Source organism: Hylobates moloch, unplaced genomic scaffold (genome assembly GCF_009828535.3).
Source record: "Hylobates moloch isolate HMO894 unplaced genomic scaffold, HMol_V3 SCAFFOLD_14, whole genome shotgun sequence".
In the NCBI taxonomy this organism is placed as follows: domain Eukaryota; kingdom Metazoa; phylum Chordata; class Mammalia; order Primates; family Hylobatidae; genus Hylobates; species Hylobates moloch.
In genome coordinates this window covers 25,639,479-25,663,293 of record NW_026652289.1, presented here as the reverse complement: position 1 = coordinate 25,663,293, position 23,815 = coordinate 25,639,479, and the positions used below count along the sequence as shown (strand labels likewise).

General features: G+C 32.9%; 1 long non-coding RNA gene across 2 annotated transcripts; it reads left to right on the top strand.

The window, feature by feature from the left end:
• The first annotated feature begins 325 nt into the window (after window positions 1-325).
• Window positions 326-22,616, top strand: LOC131381133 (uncharacterized). 2 transcript variants are annotated; one of them, XR_009209616.1, is made up of 4 exons: window positions 326-408; window positions 1,655-1,767; window positions 18,194-18,298; window positions 22,532-22,616. It is a non-coding gene; the product is annotated as an uncharacterized LOC131381133 (long non-coding RNA). The 2 variants fall into 2 exon arrangements; XR_009209617.1 differs by lacking the exons at window positions 18,194-18,298; window positions 22,532-22,616 and adding an exon at window positions 4,275-4,473.
• The last annotated feature ends 1,199 nt before the right edge of the window (window positions 22,617-23,815 follow it).

Below are 23,815 nucleotides of genomic sequence, written 5' to 3'. Positions count from 1 at the left end.
CAGCAATGAAGTAAAACCTATTTTCTTGTTGTTTCTTGAGAAAGTATAATGCATAGATGATTTTAGGGTCTTATGTTTTCCTTGGTGAATTTCAAAGATGTAAATAGGATATAATTTATATACTATGAAAACTTATTTCCATTTATGAAGCAATACTTTGAAATGGTGAAATATTAAATGACAGTCCCTTTTGGTTCATGAAGGAGGTGGATGGCTCTGTTATGTCACACTAACTTTGTAAATTAAGCATTGTGATGCTCACTTTACCCCCTTTGCTTAATCTCCTTCTCCGTCAGCTGTGCATTTTGCATTTGAGTAATAAAACTCACAGAATATTAGCTACTCAGGTTTTATTTCATATCTGAGAGGCTCTCCAATTTTTAAAATCACAGAGATTTCCTATTTAAGGTCAGTTATTATATTATGTGTCACATCTCTTAAAAATTAAATATAGCCATCTTTATCTTTCTGCTTCATCTGAGGGGCTAGAGTGTCATGCTTATTACCCAGCACATAAATGGCTCTTTAAAATGAACTGGATTTATTTGGCTTAAAAAAACTTTGATATTTAAATTAAACACAACCTTAATTAAATTTGTAGTTTAAGAGGAAAGGCAATGATGCTTCAGCTAGAGGGAAATAGCTGTAATTACACCCACTATCTCAGAGATGAGCCAATTTTACTTTTATATATTAATAAGAAATATATAAATATTCTGGCAACTGCTTTATAAGTTATCTCTACATCTATCAAGTCTTTGTACTAATTAATTTCTGGTATAAACACAAACTTACATTTGTAATTATGAAACTATTTTACTTTAGTATTTTTTGAACATTTTTGGTTGTTTTGAACTAGTTTTAATACATTACATACATTAGTTTATTACTAAAATTTAAGACATTTCATTCTCTGACACAACGTTAATTTTTTTCAATAAATTAAAACAAAATTTAAAAATAGTTTTATGTATACATACTTCATGCCCATTGTGATTATGAATTTTGGGGAATATAAATTTTAACTTTATTTCCATTCTTTTATGAATGTGTGTCCATAGACTTGTCACATAATCTCATTTTTTAACCTGTAACTGGGAATGATAAAGTACATATATAAATTAGCTCAGAGCCTAGAACACTGTAGCAGTCAAAATAGAAGTTATTAATTTTTGTAATATTTATTAATATTTATCTAATAATATTTTAATATTATTTTAATCAAAGAATAATTTACATAAAAACTGCCTAAAGTCTCTTTGAAAATCCAACTTCTTTTTCAATTTTGCCATACTCATTGACACATATTTCCAATGATAATTTCTACTTCAGCTCACTAAATTATAATGTGTTGAAAGTGAAAAAATTAAAATCAGGAATTTATAATTATGGAATTTTACAGTTGTTATATATCTTAAAGATCAACTTATCTAGCACCTTCATCTTTGAGACAGAAACTAGTTACCTAAAGTCTCCAACTAGTTATCAGCAGACTAGTGTTTAGAACAAAGCTATACTGGTGACATAAAGCAATTTATCCTGAATGCCAAATCCCTCCATAATATATACTATCCTTAAACTTTCAATGATTTTCTTAATTTTATGTATGTATGTATGTATGTATTTATTTATTTATTTATTTATTTATCTTTAGAAACAGGATCTTGCTTCTATTACCCTGACTGGAGTGGAGTGGCATGGTCATAGCTCACTGCAGACTAGGACTTCTGGGCTCAAATTATCCTACCACCTCAGCCTCCCCAGCAGGTAGAACTACAAGTGTGGACTGCCACACCCTGCTAATTTTTAAATTTTTTTGTGGAGATGGGGTCTTGTTATATTGCACAGGCTGGTCTTGAACTCCTGGTCTTATGTGATCCTCCCCCCTCTGCTTCCCAAAGCACTAGGATGACAGGTGTTAACCAGCACTCCCAAACTGATTTCCTCTAATTAACAATGACATACATATTCATTTTTGATGAATACTTACAAATCGATGAAAAATTTTATTGAAAAAAAATTAAGAAATTCTTATTCTACTAGTTTGGTCAAAAATGCGTATATATTTCCATTGCACTTTTCCCAGTTCCTTTCTTTCTTCACTCCCTATTGAGTACAAGTTAAAAGCAATTAAATATATTTACTTACCAAAACTAGTGTGTTCCTATTTGTAGTTACTGGGAAATTACATCTGTCAAATTTGTCATAGGATTTCTACATGAGAAAGAAGCTAATCTACATGATATGTGTTAATTATCAATTGCTGTTTAATAAATTATTCCCAAACTTGGTGGTTTATAGCAACAACATTAAGTTCTAGGGTACATGTGCAGAACGTGCAGGTTTGTTACATAGGTATACACGTGCCGTGGTGGTTTGCTGCACCCATCAACCCGTCATCTACATTAGGTATTTCTCCTAATGCTATCCCTCCTTAGCCCCCCACCCCCCGACAGGCCTCTGTGTGTGATGTTCCCCTCCCTGTGTCCACGTGTTCTCATTGATCAACTCCCACTTGTGAGTGAGAACATGCGGTGTTTGTTTTTCTGTTCTTGTAATAACAACAACATTATGTATCTCAGTTTCTCTGGGTTAGGAAGCCAGGTGCTACTCTGGGTACCTCTCACAAGGCTGCCTTCAAGGTGCCGGCGGAGCTAGCAATGATCACAAGACTACTGACAAAGGAGTCATTTTAAACTCACTCACTTGATTGTCACAGGACTCAATTATTTGCAGGCTGTTGGCCAAAGTCTTTGCTTGGCCCATTACTACAGGTGCATTTCTATAGGACAACTCATGACACGGCTGCTGTTTCACTGGAGAGAGTAAGAGAAGACAAGAGAATAAGAGAACAAACAAGATGGAAGTCACAGCTTTTTGTAAAGTAATCTTGCGAGTAACATCTCATAACTTTTGCTGTTTTGTATTTATTACGAGCAAGTAATTAGATCCTGCCTATATTCAAAGAGAGGGTGTTACACAAGCATATGAATATCAGGGATGGACACCACTAGGAGGCATTTCAGAAGCTGCCTGAAAGATATTATTAATTTGAGAAAGTTGGCTTTATGGATTTCTGAAAGCACAGAATAATGTTCCCATGATTATATGAAAGTGGCTTTATTTTTTAAAAGTGGCCCAAGGATTTTATTCCAAGCACTTCACATTTTTTTCTTGATTTATTAAAAAGAAATTGCTGATGAGCTCTCTGCCACTCATTGAAAGTTCTCTTTTCTTTTGATCAGATTAATAAATTACTTACAGAGGTCAAGATGATATTTACGTAGTGATAAGCACGTAGAATTTTCTTTCTAGTCTCAATCATGAAGTTGAGAATCCATTTATACTTGTATTTGTTATTTCCTTTTCTTGTTATTTACTTGCCGCTATTTATTTCAAACTGCAGAAGTCACTTTACGAAGTTGCAGTTGGCTTTTGTGGCAAACATATTAAACTCAACTTAGTACCATGAGTTGAAGAAAATTTATTTTGATCTCAGAAGTAAAAATCAAACCTTTAATACACATAAAAAGCTGTAAAATACTGCGGCAGTATACTTTTTAAATAAAAGAAGACTCACTAAACTAGATGAATTAACTTTTTTAATATGGACTGGATGGATTGCTTTTCTATTTCCAAATAGTAGACTCACTAAGAGAATACTGAAAATGCACTTCACACATATGAGAATCTCAGAAAAGGACAATAGAATGTAGAAGCCAATAATTTTAGCAATCACAATATTCAACATATGAAAATCAGGAAAAATGTTTAATTTAAAAATATAAATGAAATGAACAAAAACATGTAATCGGAAAGCATAAAAAATATAATCTGGTTGTTTGAGTAGTTTATATGGTTTGGCTGTGTCCCCACCCAAATCTCATCTTGAATTGTAGCTCCCATAATTCTCATGGAGTGTAGGAGAGACACGGTGGGAGGTAGTTGAAGCATGGGGTGGGGTCTTTCCAGTGCTGTTCTTTTGATAATGAATAAGTCTCGCGAGATCTGATGGTTTGATAAGGGGCTTTTCCCCCTTTCGTTCGGCACTTCTTCCTGCCATCATGAGAAGAAGGACGTGTTTGCTTCCCTTTCCGTCATTATTGTCAGTTTCCTGGGGCTTCCCAAACCATGCTGAACTGTAAGTCAATTAAATCTCTTTTCTTTATAAATTATCAGGTCTTGGGTATGTCTTCATTAGCAGACTAATACAGTAGCATATTTCCCTAAAAATAGAAAAAAGTACTTCCCTTCTCAATTTTTTTTTTTTCCAGACAGAGTCTTGCTCTGTTGCCCAGGCTGGAGTGCAGTGGTGCGATCTCAGCTCACCTCTCCGTCTCCCGGGTTCCCGCCATTCTCCTGCCTCAGCCTCCCGAGTAGCTGGGACTACAGGCACCCGCCACCACGCCTGGCTAATTTTTTTGCATTTTTAATAGAGACGGGGTTTCACTGTGTTAGCCGAGATGATATCGGTCTCCTGACCTTGTGATCTGCCTGCCTTGGCCTGCCAAAGTGCTGGGATTACAGGCGTGAGCCACTACACCTGGACTTCCCTTCTCAAATTTTTGAAAAACTCTTCTAAATTTAAATGTTCTTGGAAGAGTAAATATATTAATGAGTAGTAAATAAAATAGCTTACCTACTTTAAAGTCAGGTGACTTTTACTTTATGTTTGTTTTGAATTTCATGTTTATTTTATATTATGGAGCATATAATATATTGACAGTGTTATTGAGATAATAATTTTGGATATGTTGTCAGTATATAGTGAAACAAGATAATAAAAGCACTGCCATGAAGCTCTCTTCCACAAAATCTCAACGAAAGTAGGATACAGTATTGAGGAGACAAATTATTATTTTTATTTCCATTTCCATTTATAATGGGACCATTTTATTCTATTATTTTTATTTATAATTATATGAGTAATCTAGGGTTACTGTAAAAATATTAGATGGTGCAAATACAAAGGAAGAAAAATATTTTCAACATTACACTCACCAGCAAGAGATAACCACAATTAACATTTTGATTCATATACTCCCACAGTGCATTCAGTACAAATATATACCTATCTATTTCTATTTCATAACTAAACTTTGTGCTTTATGATTTCCTACTCTGACCATACATAGGATTGTAAGGTCCATGTTTGCTCTTCTTCGGAATTGCCCTGGCTAATTCTCTCTCCCCACCCATAACTCAGCAGAATTTATGGGTAAAAGAAAGAAAAATGTGAGTGGACACCAAACATAAAAGTTGTATTTATGTATCATCAATATGTGGAATTACCCACATTAATAATTACATCATAAATAACAAAGTGAATCTTTAATTGCTTTTGCAAGTTTACTATAATATTTAGATGTAACTTTCAGGGAAATCTTGCAAAGTACTGCTATTTTACTCTCCTGTAACAAATTCCCACAAATGTACCAGTGTAAAACTACACATATTTATTATCTAAGAATTTCACTGAGAGATGAAATTTGGGGGCTACCTTTAAATTCTAACAAAATTAAGGAACTTCAAAGAAACAGTTAAAATACTTGTGTTTAACTGAAGAGTTATATTTCTGTGATTTAGTGTACTTTAAAAAAAAGACAGATATATACAGATAAGACAAATTTAGACAGTTTTTTGCTTTATTGAGTAAAATAAATTTCAATTCCAGAGAAAAATGTCTGTAATTATACTCATAGTGTGTATATATATATATATATATATATATATATATATATGTACATAAGCACATGTATATGGGTGTGTATGTAAAAATACATACATATTCTGCCTATATAAATGAATGAATTAGAAATGCCAGGCTTTTACAAATCACAAAAATTATTTCTGTAATATTTTCATATTTTAGTTGAATTATGGCAATGGTGTAATGTGTCACACAAAATATAAAATTGGTATGATTTTATAAATCATACATAAAACACTAATTCTGTATAAAGCCTGTTGTGTACCCATTGTATTTATAAAACAAAGTTTAGTAAGGAATAACCAATTTATCTTTACTATGGCATGAATAATTTGATTTGTTAATATAATTGTAGTGAGAAATTTATTGAAATACAAATATTGTAAGTCAAATTCTAATATGCCTTTATTTGTAATATTATATATATAATTTACCATATATATAACTTAAATTCTATCTGTATCTATATTTATATAAAATTCAACATCACCTTGGCACTAAGTAAATCACACTGTGAATGTTAACCTCAATAACAGAGAAGTGCATTTTAAACTAGACTCTATTATAATAGAATATTTATACCTAAATAGCCCTTTCAATCTTACTGTCCTCTTTCGGGAACATTCATCATAGATATTTAATTTTAAAGTCCATCTAATGCAATTTCCTAATTTATTAGAAGTGGAAACTGGGCCCTGTTTTAGAAATGTTAGGTGACTTGCAATTGGCACTTACTAATGGATGATGGAAGTAGGATAAGACAGGCCCTCCTGACTCCAGGCCCGCTGCTCTTTCTCCCACCATTATATGACCTTCCCTGCTTTTATACTAATTCTTATACAAAGGTTATCATTCTTGATTTGAAAAGCTATTGGAATTATGTATACTAATAATGTAACATGTAACATTGAATTAATACTGCACTTTTTTAGAGTTCCCCAGCTGCCACACACACTTTGTATGAATCCTGTGATAAATTTGAGCTTTGAGCTTGCTAACTTTAAACATACCAAACATCAATATTTTTGTCAAAGTTAAGTTTTAGAAAATAGTAAGACAAAGACTCTATCAAATGTGCACATAACTCTAGTCAAAATATTATTTATAGCAGTCAAAAATTAGACATAACTATAATGTTCTTTAAACTGGTGTTTGAATAATGGAGGAATAAATTGAGCAAATTATTCAAATATTTCACAACAAATTATTGCCTGGAAGTCTTATAAGCTTTGAGATAAAATTACGTGCACTCTGTCCTCACTGGGCTGACAATTTAGCAGAGAGGATACAAACAGGAAATAGCTGTCTAATAAAGTTAGGTCAGCCAATCTAAACTAACTGGACTCATTCGAGATTGGAAATTACAATATAAGCTCATAAAAAAAGTAAATATGAAGTTCCCAGCAAGGAAAGAAGAAATTAGGAAGTTTTATCACTTGTTACATGGTAAAAGGCTTACAGCTCATGAAGGATATTCACATCCATATTTGAGGAGTTTGGATTTTATCTTAAAATAAAAGAGAAACAATAAAGGATTTTAACAAGAAAGAACCATACGTTTTTAGAAAAGTTTCTCTGGCTGCACAGGGAAGCATAAATCAGAGAGTAATTGGATGGCACACCAGTTAAGTTCTGGTAGTAATTTTAGATAAAAGTTGTCTTTGAAAACGCTGATGCTATTGTGGGCCCAGAAGGGTAGTTAGATTCAAGTCCTCTGATCACTACTGAGAAGGAAGGGCCAAGTTCACCTACCAGGTTTCACCATGAGCTACTGAGTTTGTGATAGTATTATTCACTGAGATTAGGAACTCAGAATAAACAAGGCACTAGAAAGGTAAGATGAGTTTTTATAGGTAACTCACAGCAACTTTTCTCAAACAGAAATGATCCATGTAGATTTTATAGGAGGATGTTGAGGGAACTTTGGGGTAATGTCATTATTAAAAGATAAGTTATGAAAGTTCATTGACCTAGAATCAGCCTAAAGATGCAGTGTCATAAAATATTGCATATCTATAGCTATAATATGAAAAGGTCTGAGAAAATATACAATGTATTAACAATATTTATGTTAGGTAGCATATGTTTTATGATGTTCACTATTATTATATTTAATTTTCAGTTCTGACCACTTTGTGATCTCGTAAAAAAAAGTATTAAAACAACTTTGTTAATTAGAAACTCTGCTTTTCTGTACTTATAAAAATAATTAAACAAGCTTGATATTTTTGTCTTACCATGCTGTTTTTCATTATTCTAATTTCATTTTGACAGCATCACATGTATATTTTGCAGAGTACTATATACTTATAATAACACTACTTACTTATTCCTCTAGGAAATATTAACTGTACTTCCAGTTTTTGTTTTATATATTTTTCATAATGGCATTTATTTTATTGTGAAATAGCATCACTCTCCACCCGTGGTATTAAATATGTAGCTTTTAAATATGCTGTATCTTTTCTTAGAAACATTTAAGAGTCACACCCTTCTGCAACAATTACCAATGTTATCTACAAGTAGACGATTTTCAAAGGGAATCTACATACACATGTGAGATAAGTTGTTAAAGCTTTTCACCATGCACAGAAAAAAAATTACTCAATTCAGATGTCTAAAGTACAGATAATACATAATAAATTAATCAATGTGGTGACAAAACACTTGAAGCAAGTAACAAAGGAAAAACAGTCAAACATCCTAGAGTAAGCTTAGCTTGAGTAATCAGCGAATAGAAATATTATGTGTCCCTAATTATGCTTTTAGGGATGTATAATCATTTAAGGACATGTTTCAATAAGTCATATCATTTGTATATCAATGCAATAATTTGTTTCATAAATAAAAATTTGAAGGACAGCATTAGAGACTAAAGTTAAAATACTATGTTTCTAAATAAAACTGGAAAATTTAATGTCTTGGCAAAGTCTTTACGAATATTTGTCTCTGGGAGAATATTCTAACACAGGATCATGAATGAACTGGAAGAATGAACAAAGGTAATGCCCCAGACGTGACCCTCAACAAGTGAAAAATAGGATATAATGGATAAATGCCTTCTATTAGTTCCTCTTAGTGCCATAAAACTTCACCACAAATTTTACCACCTAAAGTAACAGAAATTCATCATATAGTTCTGTAGGTCAGAACTGCAAAATGCTTCTCACTGGGCTGAAGTCAACGTTTCTCAGGGTTGTTTTCCTTCTGGAGGCTCTAGGGGACATTCTTTAGCTTTCTCTTTTCCAGATTCTAAAGGCTGCCTGCGTTTCCTGGTTTGTGGCCACCTTGTATCTTCATAGCCATCAATGCCTAGTTGACACATTCTCATGATGCCATATGGATTATTTGTCTGTGAGAGAATTTCTTGAAGAGATCAGCATTTGAATCAGTAGACTGGGTAAAGATGATCACCCTCACCAATATAGGCAGGCATCATCCAATCCATTGAAGGCCTGAACAGAACAAAAATGCAGTACTCTGGACATGTACCATTGGCTCTTCTGGTTCAGGATAGTCACTTTCTTGGTTCTCCAGTTTGCAGAGGGCACACTGTGGGACTTCTTGGCCTCCATAGTCACAGAAACAAATTCCTATAATAAGTAAATCTTTCCCTCTCTCTCCAAATGTATACATATAGATATAAAATATAATATATACTATATATAGTATATATTATATAATATAATTATATATTATACAATATATAAATGTATATATATATAAATTGTACACACACATATACAAATAAATATCTCATATTGTGTAGAATATTCTCTCAGAGACAAATATTCATGAATACTTTGCCAAGTACTGGAACTATCTGCAGTGCACTGACAATCTCTCTTACATGCCCTTTAAGGTCTTCTGGCCCTTTAAAAATATACACGTATATAAAATATACGTGTATATTTTTCTGAACCACTTCATAGTAGGTTGCTTACCTAATACCCTTATCTCTGTAATAATTCAGTACACGTTCTCTAAGAAATAATTTAATTCCTATGTAATCACAGTATGGTTCAAAATATAGTGTTCAAAATGAGAAAATACATTACTGCAATACTTTTATTTAATCTCTTGGGGTTTTAAAAATGTGTTTGCCTGGGAATATCTATTTCATTTTAATTTTCCAAGGATTTTGAAATAATATAGCATTTTTTAATTGGATTTTTTCTCCAAACTTTATGATGTCATTTGTCTGTCTTCTTGATTCCATACTTTCAGTTGAAGTCACATCTGTTTGTCTTCTTTTTGCTCCTTAAAGATAATGTAGATTTTTCCTCCGGCCAGTTTAAGACTTCCCCTCTGAACTGGCGTTTTGAAATTTTACTATGCAACTCCTAGGGTTTATTTTCCTTATGACTATCCTACTTGCAGTTCATGCACCTTCTTAAGTTCATAGGTTTTGGTCTTTTATCTATTTTGCAAAAGAATGAGTAATTTAAGAAAAATTGCGTCTGTCATTTTCACTTTCTCTAATTAAACCACAGACGTTTTTGAAGCTCGAATATATTTATTATGAGTTTCTTAAGTATTGTAAAAACATTTTTTTCTCATGTTACAGATTGGATGAGAAATACATAGAAAATACCATGTTTGGACTATGGAGAATAAAGATTTTAAAAATCTCTTTGATGTGTTTAATCCATTTCTATTTTTTTCTCTCTTCTTTATTCTCTCTTTCTCTTTACATTTTAGTACTTTTGTTTTTCTGGCATGCTTGGTAGGGTTTTTTTTAAAAAAAAGTCTTCCATTTGTTTGTAAAATTGCAGTCATTGGTTGAGGTACTCTTCTTCCAGGATGGTTGAACTTTCCTCTGGCCATTATTTAGAATTCAGATGATAGCTTTTGGTATCTTTGATATCATATGATATATTTGAGTTTTATGGCGAGTTTATTTATGGTTTAATCTTAGTCCATAATATACATTTTTCTCCTAGAGCAAAGCTTTACTTCTACAGCTTACATCTTCTGGCTCCTGAAAGACGCATCATGACTTGACCATGACATGCCCATACTTTAATCTAGGCTCTTCAGGACAGCAAGGCTATTAAAGGCTCTGATGTGTTATTTTGAATTCCAGTTATTGTTTTTTTGCTTTATTTCTGTTTCCCTTTGTACATGTCCACCTTAAAAGATGACAGCTCAAAGAAGACAGCACTCATGCAGACTTTTGGCTGCACAGCGTTTTCATCACTTTAAGCCCCAGTCACCTTTGTAGCTTTTTAACTTCAACCTGTCTGCGTTACTAGGTGACACTACTGAAAGCCAAAATAAATATATATCTTCTTAGACTCTTATTGTCCACACCGGAAATGTAAATATTCCATGTGTTTAAAAAAAAAAAAAGTGAAGGGAAAGCCAGGCCCAGTGGCTCACGCGTGTAATCCCAGCACTTCGGGAGGCCAAGGCCAGTGGATCACGAAGTCAGGAGATCGAGACCATCCTGGTTAACACTGTGAAACCCCGTCTCTACTACAAATACAAAAATTTAGCCGGTTGTGGTGGCGGGCGCCTGTAGTCCCAGCTACTTGGGAGGCTGAGGCAGGAGAATGACGTGAACCCGGGAGGTGGAGCTTGCAGTGAGCCGAGATTGAGCCACTACACTCCAGCCTGAGCAACAGAGCAAGACTCTGTCTCAAAATAAATAAATAAATACATAAATGAATAGAAAGAAAGTAAATGTGGAACATGTCTGAGTCCAGCTCACATACCTTCCCTTTAGAATGTGGCCCCTCACATTCTATATCCCTTTTATCACTCTCTTATGTCCTCTGAGTATTTTTGTATATTTTGTAGGTTTTATACTTGTTTTCAGCAGAAAATTTAATTTGATTAAAAACTCAGCAGTCGGGACCCAATGTGGAAGTCCTATTTGTTAATATTTTTGCCATTTTGAAAATAATTCTAACATAAAATTTATACATAAATATGAGAAAACGTTTGGGTCCTGAAAGTCCCCATGTAAGTTAAAATTGTCTTAGTTAACTATTTTAAGTTAAAACTGTCATTTAACACTTAGACAACCTTCAATAATGCAGCTTATTTGATTTGCCTGCTCTGCAAGTATTAGATTGGCGCAAAGTAGTTGAAGTTTCTGAAAGTAATGCAAAAACCACAATTACTTTTGCACCAACATAATAACTTGTTACCTGATGTCAAATGAAACTTTACATATTACTTAATTACAGCCAATAGTAAAAGAAGTTCATGTATTTATTTAGCAGTAACCTTCAATGATATACAAATGTTTTAAGAAAAAGAAAAGTTAGAATTATTGATTTTGAAGTTATTAATATTAACTGGAATTATGCATTTTGATGAGAATTTCTCATGTAGCATGGACTCATATTTAAGGTTTAATGAGTTTAAGAGTGAAGGAATGAATATTTTTTTTCAGTGAACACTGTTTGAAATTATATTTTTTCATAATAAATAACTAAAAGCTTGTATATACACAAACATGAAAAAAGGAAATGTAACATGACTTAATATCTAACACTTGGAAATATTAGAGGAGAAAAGGCCACTTTTCTTTAGCAAAATCATTAAAAGAATTTTGGGAAGATTCATAAAAATTTAGATGAGTGACACTAAACGACAGTGTCCTTTTAAACATTTATAAGATTTTATTACTGAAGAGTCTATACTTAAGTATAGTAATAAAAATAAAAATCATTTAATTTATGGGCAGAATCTATAAATGTTAAATAAAGAGACTATGACTTGGAATAATCAGGTAAATTTTCAGTTTGGCTACTTCTACCTAATGTGTCTTTAAATTCAGAGCTTCCTCAAGACAGAGCATAAGGCAATTTCTTAGGTGCTCAACTTAACTGGACAATGATTGTTTCATCTTAAACTTTAAATAAGCAATTAAAATATAAGTTCCATTCTGCCAGTATCATGGAGAATCTCTCCCATATGGACAATAGAGCCTTAAGACAAGATTATTTTATTTTATAGTTTTTGGAAAGAATAATAATGGATTTTCTCAAAAGCAGACTTACTTTCTCTTTTAACTCTTCTTTTTTTTTTTTAATTTAGCTATATAGTTCAGAAAGTTTTTCCAAATTTATGGTAGTAGTCTTACATTCTAGTATGTTCAGAGTGGTCAAATATGTTTTTCATTTTTATAGGAAGACTGTAGTGACGAGTTATGCTAGTTTTGATGCTCCTCTCTTTTTCTTCACCTCTTATTCATTTTTTCTTCTCTTTCTAGCAACATATCACATTATTTCTTTAGTTCTGATACTTGTGGTAAAATATATTTGTGTACTGAGTAACCCATGATAAGAAATACATAACCTGGTGTGCTAGCATGATAGGTTGTGCAAGGTAGCAGATCAAGGAATGCAATGTGTAAAGGACATCGAGGCTATTCAGGAAGAGAAGTTTGTTGGGTGATCACTGGCAAGGGATGTACTCCACACAGACAAGAACGAGATATCTCCAGAACTTAAACAGGAAATAAAATATAACTGAAATCAAGGATTCTAGAGGAATTTCAGCCACATGTCTAAGAGAGAGACACATAACCCAATGAATGTTTCACCAAACAACCCAAAAAGGTTACTCAGGATTTTGTACCACTTGTTCCGTGTAACATGGTGTTTTATCATGAAAAACATTTAAAAGGTGACATTGCTTTTTAGGATAATCTATAGTTTAAAAAGAACATAAAAGTAGCATACAAATTTATAAAGAAAAAAAATTTTTTTTTTTACAAAGAGCACTTTAGATGTAAGGAATAATGATAATAAAAATAAAGTATAAGGTAAAGTGCTATCTCTAGCATATAATGGTTACTCTTTATTGAGAAATTTTAGAGGCTACTCAGATAAATTATATACATTATTTCTTGTAATTTTAACAAAAATAACTATCATCACCATGTTACTAATAAAGAAACTGAGATGTTCAGAGTTTTTGTACTTTCCATAGTTAACATTCTCCAATACATGGCTCACATAAAAGTCTTTGCTTTCGTTTCTCACTCATTTGTGGGAGGTAATAATTAAAACAATTGAACTCATGGAGATAGATAGTAGAAAAATGGTTACCAGGACCTGGGAAGGGTGGTGGGGTTGGTTAATGGTTGCAAAAATATAGTAAAGTAGAATGAATAAGGTCTAGGATTTGATAGCACAATAGGGTGACTACAGTAAACTGTAATTTAGCGTCTATTTAAAAAATAACTAAGAGTAGAATTGGAATGTTTACAACACAAAGAAGTGATAAGTGCTTGAGGTGATGGATACTCCATTTACCCTGATGTGATTATTTCACATTGCATGCATGTATCAAACTATCTCATGCACCCCATAAATATATACCCCTACTATGTACCCATAAAAATTTAAAAAATTTAATTAAAAACAAAAGTCTTTACCTTGAACTTTGTTCTGGGAAGAATCCAAATTCAGGCACTCTGTTCTAGAAATATTTCTTTGAAATTCACACTCAGGCCGGGTGTGGTGGCTTACACCTGTAATCCCAGCACTTTCGGAGGAGAAGGTGGGTTGATCACCTGAGGTCAGGAGTTCGAGACCAGCCTGGCCAATATGGTGAAACCCTGTATCTACTAAAAATACAAAAATCAGCTGGACTTGGTGGCAGGGGCTTGTAATCCCAGCTACTCAGGAGGCTGAGGCAGGAGAATTGCTTGAACTAGGGAGGCAGAGGTTGCAGTGAGCTGAGATCGTGCTGCTGCACTCCAGCCTGGGGAAACCGGAGCAAAACTCCATCTCAAAAAAAAAAAAAAAAAGGAATTCACAATCAGTAATTCATGTTTAGGAGTTATTGACTGACATTAAGAAAGCTTCACCCTTTCACTTGAATATAGGGTTCTAGCAGTGATGATCTTTATTAAACTCATGTTTGCAATCCCCAAAGAGTTTAGTGCAATATCTTAGACACACCCAATAAATATTTGCGCAAATAATCATATCAAGTGACTTTGTTTAATTTATGGTATCAGGACTCTTTTACAGTGATGTTTTATACAAGGCTTAATAATATGGTACCTAAAACAAATCAGAAGTACATTGAAGATGAAAAATATAAGTCATACAATTATTATAATATATGAATCCATATTTTTCTATCTTAATTGTAAAAGATATATATTTAAAATTATAAATTTATAAAAAATGTAATATGAAAGTAGAAAGCATTTTTTATTTGCTAATCACAAAAAGCTGTTCAAAATAGAAAGGGGGATGAAAGGTATTTGTTTTAATCAACTGGCATCTCTAAATATAATTCAGTCAGTGCAATGCTATCTATCTGGAACATACTTTCATTCTTAAAATCATGAATCTCAATGCCTTAAATATTGTGAATAATCCTTTTATTTAAACAAGATAATTATCTCTGTTATCATAACAATAATAATGCATTCTTTTATCTAGCCGTAGTGTAAAATAATATTCTATACATTAATGCAACTTAGAAAGCTATAAATTATTTTTGTTAATTTACTCACTGATTATTTCTATTACTCTCTGAAAGCCTATAATCTTAATCATGTACCACTAAATTCAAAAGATTTGTTGATGACGAAAATGATTTAGATACAAACAAAAAACAATTTATATGATTAGTATGACTTTTCCAGGTCATCAATAAATAGTAAAATACATAACTTATTTTTTGCTACATCATGTAGCTTATACAGTTTGCATTTTGCAATTATTCATCCCTCTTTAACCTGAGCTTTAAAAGAAATTACACTCAACTCAGAGCTGGTCTCGCTACATTTCAGTCATTATCTTTGCGGAAAGAATACTTGGTTTACTGTGGTAATTAAAAGGCTGTCTTATGTATTTGGTCCAGTGAAATCAGTTTTAATACTAGCCTCTGGATATTAACACCTAAACCACATAATTATAAAATCTTACTGGTAAGGAGGAAAAGGTAACAAATAGGAGTTAATTACTCAGCCTCCTAATTTCCCACCTCTTATCCTAGGACAGAAATTCATAATTAGATACTCTGTCATGAAAAAATACGAGTGACTATGGCTATGATGTCATTACTGATTTTGGATAAATACTTGTTTGCTTCTGGACTCTATTTTAATGCTTTCATTTTTTTCCTGCTCAATAAAAACAAGAGTAGAATTACATCGCAAGTTATTGTTTGAATTTTCAGTAGTCTATAACAGCGATTCCAATTGCTGATTTCAACATAGCCAACCCAGCATGCGCTTTCCTCCACCAGCTCGTGGCTTTTGAAGCAAAGCTAATTTCTCACACTCCTCTCCTGTGAGAAGGTAATTATATCAGAAATATGGGAGATAGGTGGGAGGTCAGTGCTTGGTTTTTAAGATATTTTGTGGTACTAGGCCGGGCGCGGTGGCTCACGCTTGTAATCCCAGCACTTTGGGAGGCCGAGGCGGGCGGATCACGAGGTCAGGAGATCGAGACCACGGTGAAACCCTGTCTCTACTAAAAATACAAAAAAATTAGCCGGGCGTGGTGGCGGGCGCCTGTAGTCCCAGCTACTCGGAGAGGCTGAGGCAGGAGAATGGCATGAACCCGGGAGGCGGAGCTTGCAGTGAGCCGAGATCGGGCCACTGCACTCCAGCCTGGGTGACAGAGCAAGACTCCGTCTCAAAAAAAAAAAAAAAAAAAAAAGATATTTTGTGGTACTTTGGAAAAAATTATTTTAAAATATCACAATTTATATTTTAAAATATCACAATTTATAAAACACACAAACTACTCCACTCCAGTCCAGTGGTACTGACTGATCCATCTTCATTCATTCATTCATCCATTTATTTATTTACTAAATAATTCTTGACTTGCAAGTATGTTCCATGTATTTGGCTAGATGTGTAATAAGCACTGCGTTTGCACTACTTGCCTGTGTAAAATGTATAATAGAGTGGGTATCTCAGGAAATAAGCAAACACACGAAAAAGTAAATAACTATAACATGTGACATGATAGGAAGATAGAGAATACAGTTACAGAGAACAATATGGAATATAACTTAATTTAAAAGTTCTTTTGGCCTGGCGCAGTGGCTCACGCCTGTAATCACAGCACTTTGGGAGGTCAAGGCGAGAGGATCACCTGAGTTCAGGAGTTCAAGACCTGCCTATCCAACATGGCAAAACCCCCGTCTCTACTAAAAATACAAAAATTAGCAGGGCGTGGTGGCGGGCGCCTGTAATCCTGGCTCTCAGGAGGGTGAGGCAGGGAGAATCCTGTTTGAACTCTGGAGGTAGAGGTTGCAGTGAGCAGAGATCTCGTCATTGCGCTCTAGCCTGGGCAATAAGAGTGAGGCTCCATCTCAAAAACAAACAAACAAAACTCCATCTCAAAAACAAACAACAGCAACAACAACAAAACCCAGAAGTTTCTTTAAGTCACCTGTTTTTAGTTTTTAGAAGGAAAGGAAAGAACCACATATATGAAGATAGTGTTATAGAAAAGAATCATGATAAAGTCAAGCTTTAACAGAGAAAGGGTCGTTTGGAAGATCTGGGAAACAGAACACCCGTGTTCCTGGGGAATCATCCTGACTAAACAGGAAAGAAACTTTAAAGAAAGAAACTTTAATAGATAACTGGGGAACAAAATAGGCTATAGAACATAATGTAGATTTCATCTAAAGTATGATGGTAAGAGCTGAAGGGTTTTAAGCTAATTTTTTTTTTTTTAAGTCTGGCAGTAGAATGGGTGGAGGGGGAAACAAGATTTGAGGGACCAGGCAGATATTGACTGCAGTTGTAGAAAGAAGAATGCTATTTGCTTGAACTAGAGGAGGTGTCAATAATGATAAAGAAGTGAGTATATTTCTAGAAGGTTCTGGAGATATGCCATAAGACAGCATGTGAATTGACCATGTTTTCCACATCTTTGACCAAATATAATACTAAATAATATTTAGTATCTTGACATTTAATTTTACTAAAGATAATTCATGTGTTTGTGTTACAAGGATATTATTAAGGTGGGAAGGAGAGACTACGTTAAAAGAAAAGGTAAAGTGAAGGATATTGAAAAGCAAAAGCAAAGGAAGAAACTTATTCAAAAATAAGTTACAAAATAAGGCAAAATATTAGGTAAACTTAGACATATTTCATAAATCTATTAAGATGAGAACAAATTTGAGAATACAGGGAAAGTGCTTTTGATGCATCTGTTGCTATTCACCTTCTCCTTCTCATTTAAATATACATTTCAAATTATGAAAACCTTTTGTGAATATACTATGTAGTATACTCTTAATAAGTGATATATTTAAAAATAATCCTTATATATCCAAGTAAATATACAACAGCTAAATCTACTACCAATTTGTCACATAACGATGAGTAGAGAGCAATAAAATCAATGAAAAGAATTTTGTTGTGAATGATTTTTGTTGTGAATGATAAGCAAATATTGCATTCAATAAATCTGTATTTATAATGTGTTAAAAAATATCTATCAAGCTAAACTAATTCCCTCCTCACCTGAAAAGAGAGAAGACCAAGAAATGACTGATAGGCAACCAACAAGAATACCTGTGAAATGGAGAGTAGAATGTTTGAGAACTGACTGACCATCCAGTGGCAACTGAGAAAAGGTAAGAATCAGAATGGCAGATTATCTGGTTGGCAAGAAATGTACAAAAAGGAAGCAAAACAGTAGGAAGTTTATAAGTAGTAGTACATGAATATAAGGTGAGCCCTGGTGGTGACAGAAAGAGGTAATTTTTGAAAAAAAATTCTTCTGAATGAAAAGCAAGGTGTAGTTAGAAACCTACGTGATGTCATTCTGGATCCTCAGAAATGCCTACATTTCACAATATATTTTCAACAATTTTCTAAAATATTAGAACTCCATCTATTTCCATTTACATATGAATATGAATACCTCTGGTATAACTACCTTATTGATCCATATTTGTCATTGGTATCTTACATATATTCATTTTCCATACTCTTCCATGATAATACACAGAGGGAAGATTTAGAAAGGAGATTTTAAAGGCAAATATTGTATAAGTCTTTCTTGGTACAAGTATTTGATAATGTACAGTACAATTTATTTGATAATATAAATGGTTATGTACTAAGTCGCCTTCTAAAAAACTTCTTAGAATGGCTTTTAAAATTTATTTGTCCTAAAATCACATAATAATTTCCTAATGATTGGAATTTTACAAATCCAAGTGGAGATTTAGTTTATTTCACTTAATAAGGGAAAAATGTCTTTGAATTAATTTACAATTATGATTGTTGGTAATCTTTGTCCCTCTGCATATCTACATGGAATCTATGATAAAATTGTAATAAAAAAAAGTCATTCAATTAAGATTATTAGAAAAATAATAAAAATATTTTGTTTAAGATATAAATAGAACTATCAGACTGGAACTTTATTAACAAGCATTGCCTTATGTAATCAGCAGTCTTTTACTTTTGCATATACTGAAATACTGTATGATATTTTGGCCTTTTTTCAGGATATGTCAATGTTATCTAATCCTGGATCATGTTATACAAAATTCTAAGATGAATCTGAAGACAGCTGCCTTATGGTTTGCAAACATTGTACAAATTTCTCCTCTTGTGTGTGTTGTGGTCTGTGCATAAGATGGATTTTATAACTATAATTAGGCTGCATTATATGACAAAGGTAAAATGATCTTGCAGATGCAAATGAGGTTCCAAATCATTTGGTATTGAGTTAATAAAAAAAGGAATTATTTCAGTGGGCTTGAATTAGTCATGTGTAGACTCTAAAAAGAAAGAGACGTGGAATGTGAGAAAAATTCAATTCCATTGCTGGTTAAGATAGCAGGTGGCCTCTAGGAGTGAAGAGTGGACCCTGGCCAATAGCTGGAAACAAAACAGGGACCTGACTTGTAAAAACAGAAGATTGAATTCTGTCAAAAACCACATAAGCCTTAAAAAACTATCCCAAGCTCCACAAAGGAAGGCAGCTCAACCAACAATTTTTTGAGACCAAGTCTCTCTACCTTGCCCAGATTGGTCTTGAACTCCTGGGTGCAAGCGATCTTCTAAGCACAAGTGGTTTCCTCTTCCCCCACTTCAGCCTCCTGAGTAGCTGTAACTACAGACACATCACCAAACCTAGCTAAAGCCATCATCTTGATTTCAGCTTTGATGTGCTCTTGAGCACAGGATCAAGCTAATCTATGCTCAGATACTTGACTAGTGGAAATTATTAGATAGAAAATGGGTGTTATGCCAATTAGTTTGTGACAATTTATTACACAGCAAAAGAAAACTAATACAATGTCAAAAGTTATTTCCATCTGAATTCCGAATGTTAGAACTAGACTAGAAACCAAAATAATTTAAAATCCAAATTTGTCACATGATTAATAGTCCCATTTTACTGTCTGATATAAATGATGACATATCTGTTTGTTAAATAAAAGATATGGACATCAGAATGAATAATATTAACAAAGTTTGGGGGGGCAATGAATTCAATTTTATATCAAGCAAGTTGAAGTAAATCTACTGTTGGGACCTAGATCTTGTGCACTCCTACTCATGCTGGTGACTGCAACATTCTACAACTTCACAACCTCTAGAGTTACTTCATTTTTTTTTCTTTTAAGGAGCAACCATATTAACTGACAGGGTTACTTCTTAAAATACTTTATACTTCTAGACTTATATAATTCTAGATGGTGCACTGGCTGCTCATGTAAGTAAAAATAATTAACGAATTTTGCAAACTTCTAATTTTCTCAAATACAATTAATCCCCTTAGAAAAACTATTGCTTTGTTTTATCAAGAAAGCATGAGAGTACTAACAAAACATTGATAATAATGCTGACTCTAATTCTTATAATCATGATTATGATCATTTGTTGGACTGTTATCACTAGCCAGATACTAGGTAGAGTGTTATATGCATATTACTTTCTCAAATTTTACCCATACAACAAATAATTGAGATTGAATATATTCATACTCATTCCATTTTACATGGAAGGAACTGAGACCAGAAGCAGGGGAAATTGAGAGTTATTGCTCACTGGGTATAAAGATTTGGTATGCAAGACAAAAATAACAACATAACCAGTAAGCAATAAATTGAAGAAATAAAATTAACCTTTATCCATAGAGCTAAAACTTTTAACTACCGCACTATTTCAGTTTATTAGTACAGAATCATAGCACTTGCTTTTCAACCTACTCCAAACCCAAAACCCCTTCATATAGTCAATATTGTAATTGAGTGGAACTGCATTTAATGATGAAAGGTAAGTTTCTATTTGTTAAAACACATGCTTTTTCTGATGTAATATATTGTGAACATTTTCTCACTAGTCACATTATATTTCTTCACAATACTAAAGATGGTAAAGTGTGTTTTCTGGTTTGAGTGCTTTTTCACTTTAATTTTTTTTTGCCTAATTGCTCTAGGTAGGATTTCCAGTAGTTTATTGAATATGAGAGTGAGCACCTTTACCATGTTTCTGATCTTAGAGAAAAAACTTTCACATTTTCATTGTTGAGTATAATGTTAACTGTGGCTTTTTGTATATGTCCTTTATTATATTGAGATAATTTATTTCTATTCCTTGTGTTTTAGTATTTTTAATTCATGAAAAGATGTTGAATTTTGTCAGATGCTTTTTCTGCATCTATTGAGTTAATACTGTGTTTTAAAAACCTCCATTCTGTTAATATAATATAGTGTATCCTATTGATTCATTTGTTTATGTTGGGTCATCCTTGTCTCACAAAAATAAATGCTACTTGGTCATGCCATGAGGTATTTTTACTGTGGTATTGAATTTGGTTTGTTAGTATTTTGTTGAGGATACAAGATTTTATATTTACATCTTGTAATTATATCTTTGTTTGGCTTTAGTGTTGGTAATTCTGACCTCATAAAATGAGTTTGGAATTGTTTCTTCCCTTTACATTGTTTAGAATAGTTTGAGAAGGAATAGTGTTCTTATTTAAATATTTGATGGCATTCTTCAGGGAGGCTATCTAGACCATAACTTTTCTTCACTGGGAAGTTTTGGCGATGAATTCAATCTCCTAGCTAGTTATAGGTCTACTCTAATTTTCTCTTTTATCATCATTAATTTTTGATAAGTTGTATGTTTTAAAAAATTTGCTTATTTTTTCTAGGTTATGCAATGTATTGGCATGTAATTATTTATAGTAACTCATTTGTATTTCTGTGGCATCAGTGTTAATGTCTCCTCTTTTATTACTGATTTTATTTGAATATTCAATTTGAAAAGAATGTATATTCTGTAGTTGTTGGGTAGAATGTTCTGTAAAGATCATCACTTAGGCACATATTCATCAAGTTATCTCAAGTCAAGACAAAGGAAAGAATCTTAAGAGCCGTGAGGCAAAAGCATCAGGTAGCCTATAAAGGAAAACCTATCAGATTAACAGCAGATTTCTCAGCAGAAACCCTACAAGCTAGAAAGGTTTGGAGTTCTATCTTTAGCCTCCTTAAACAAAACAATTATCAGCCAAGAATTTTGTATCCAGCAAAACTAAGCTTCATAAATGAAGGAAAAATAACAGTCTTTTATAGACAAATCCTGAGAGTTCACCACTACCAAGCCAGCACTAAAAGAATTGCTAAAAGGACCTCTAAAATCTTGAAACAAATCATCAAAATACACCAAAATAGAATCTCCTTAAAGCATAAATCTCATAGGACCCATAAAACAACAATACAATGAAACAAACAAACAAACAACAACAAGGCATTTAGGCAACAAATAGCATGATGAATAGAATAGTACCTTGTCTCAATACTAATATTGAATGTAAATGGCCTAAATGTTCCATTTAACAGATACAGAATGGCACAATGCATAAGAATTCACCAATCAAAAAATCTGCTGTCTTCAAGAGGCTCATCTGGCATATAAGGACTCACATAAACTTAAGGTAAAGAAGTGGAAAAAGACATTGCATGCAAATAGATCCAAAAGCAAGCAGGAGTAGCTATTCGTATACCAGACAAAACAAACTTTAAAATAACAGTGGTTAGAAAAGACAAAGAGGGATATTATATAATGATAAAAGGACTAGTCCAACAGGAAAATATCATAATCCTAAATATATATGCACCTAACACTGGAGCTCTCAAATGTATAAAATGATTACCACTAGACCTAAAAAATGAGATAGACAGCAACACAATAATAGTGGGGGACTTCAATACTCCACTGACAGCACTAGAAAAGTCATAAAGAAAGAAAGACAACAAAGAAACAATGGACTTAAGCTATACCCTAGAACAAATGAACTTAAAAGATATTTACATTTTTTTCTTTTTTAAGTAAAGGTATTTACTGGTATAAACTTTCATCTTAGTAGTGTTTTTGCTGTCTCTATAATTTTTGGTAGATTATAGTTTGTTTGATTATTTGTCACAAGACACTTTTGGTTTTCTTTTTGTTTTTGAACTTCTATGACAAAATTAAAAGCGATTTTTATAATGCTGATAGAGTATTACAGTATTCTAGACCTGTTGATATATTTACCTTTACCAGTAAGCTCTATTTTTTCTTTTGCTTTCATGTTGCTGTCTACATTCCCTTTGTTTTAAACTGAAGTATTTCATTTAGAATTTTTTTAAGGTAGATCTGTTGATGATAAAAATACTTACGTATTTGGAAAAGTCTTTAATTCTTTCATTTTTGAAGGATACTTTTGCTGGATAAAGTATTCTTGAGTAGCAGTGGTTTTATTTTTTTTTCATTTGTTTGTTTTCATCACTTTGAATATGTCATTGTTCTCTTTTCTGGCCTGCAAAGTTTTCGCTGAGAAAACTGCTGATGGTGTTATGGGGTATTTTTGTACATGATGATGTACATTTTCCTTGTTGCTTTCAAACTTTTCATTTTCTTTGACTTTTGGCAATTCGATTATGTGTCTCAGTGTAAACATTTTAGATTCATTGTATTTGGAGTTTATTGTTTTACTTGAATCTGGGCATCTGTTTCCTTCCCCAGATCCAGGATTTTCCATTTATTTCCTTCAAGTAAGTTTTTTTTTTTTTTTTTTCACCATTCTCTCAGTCTTCTTCTGAGTCTCCCAGAATGTGTATATTAGTTGGCTTGATGGTGTTCCA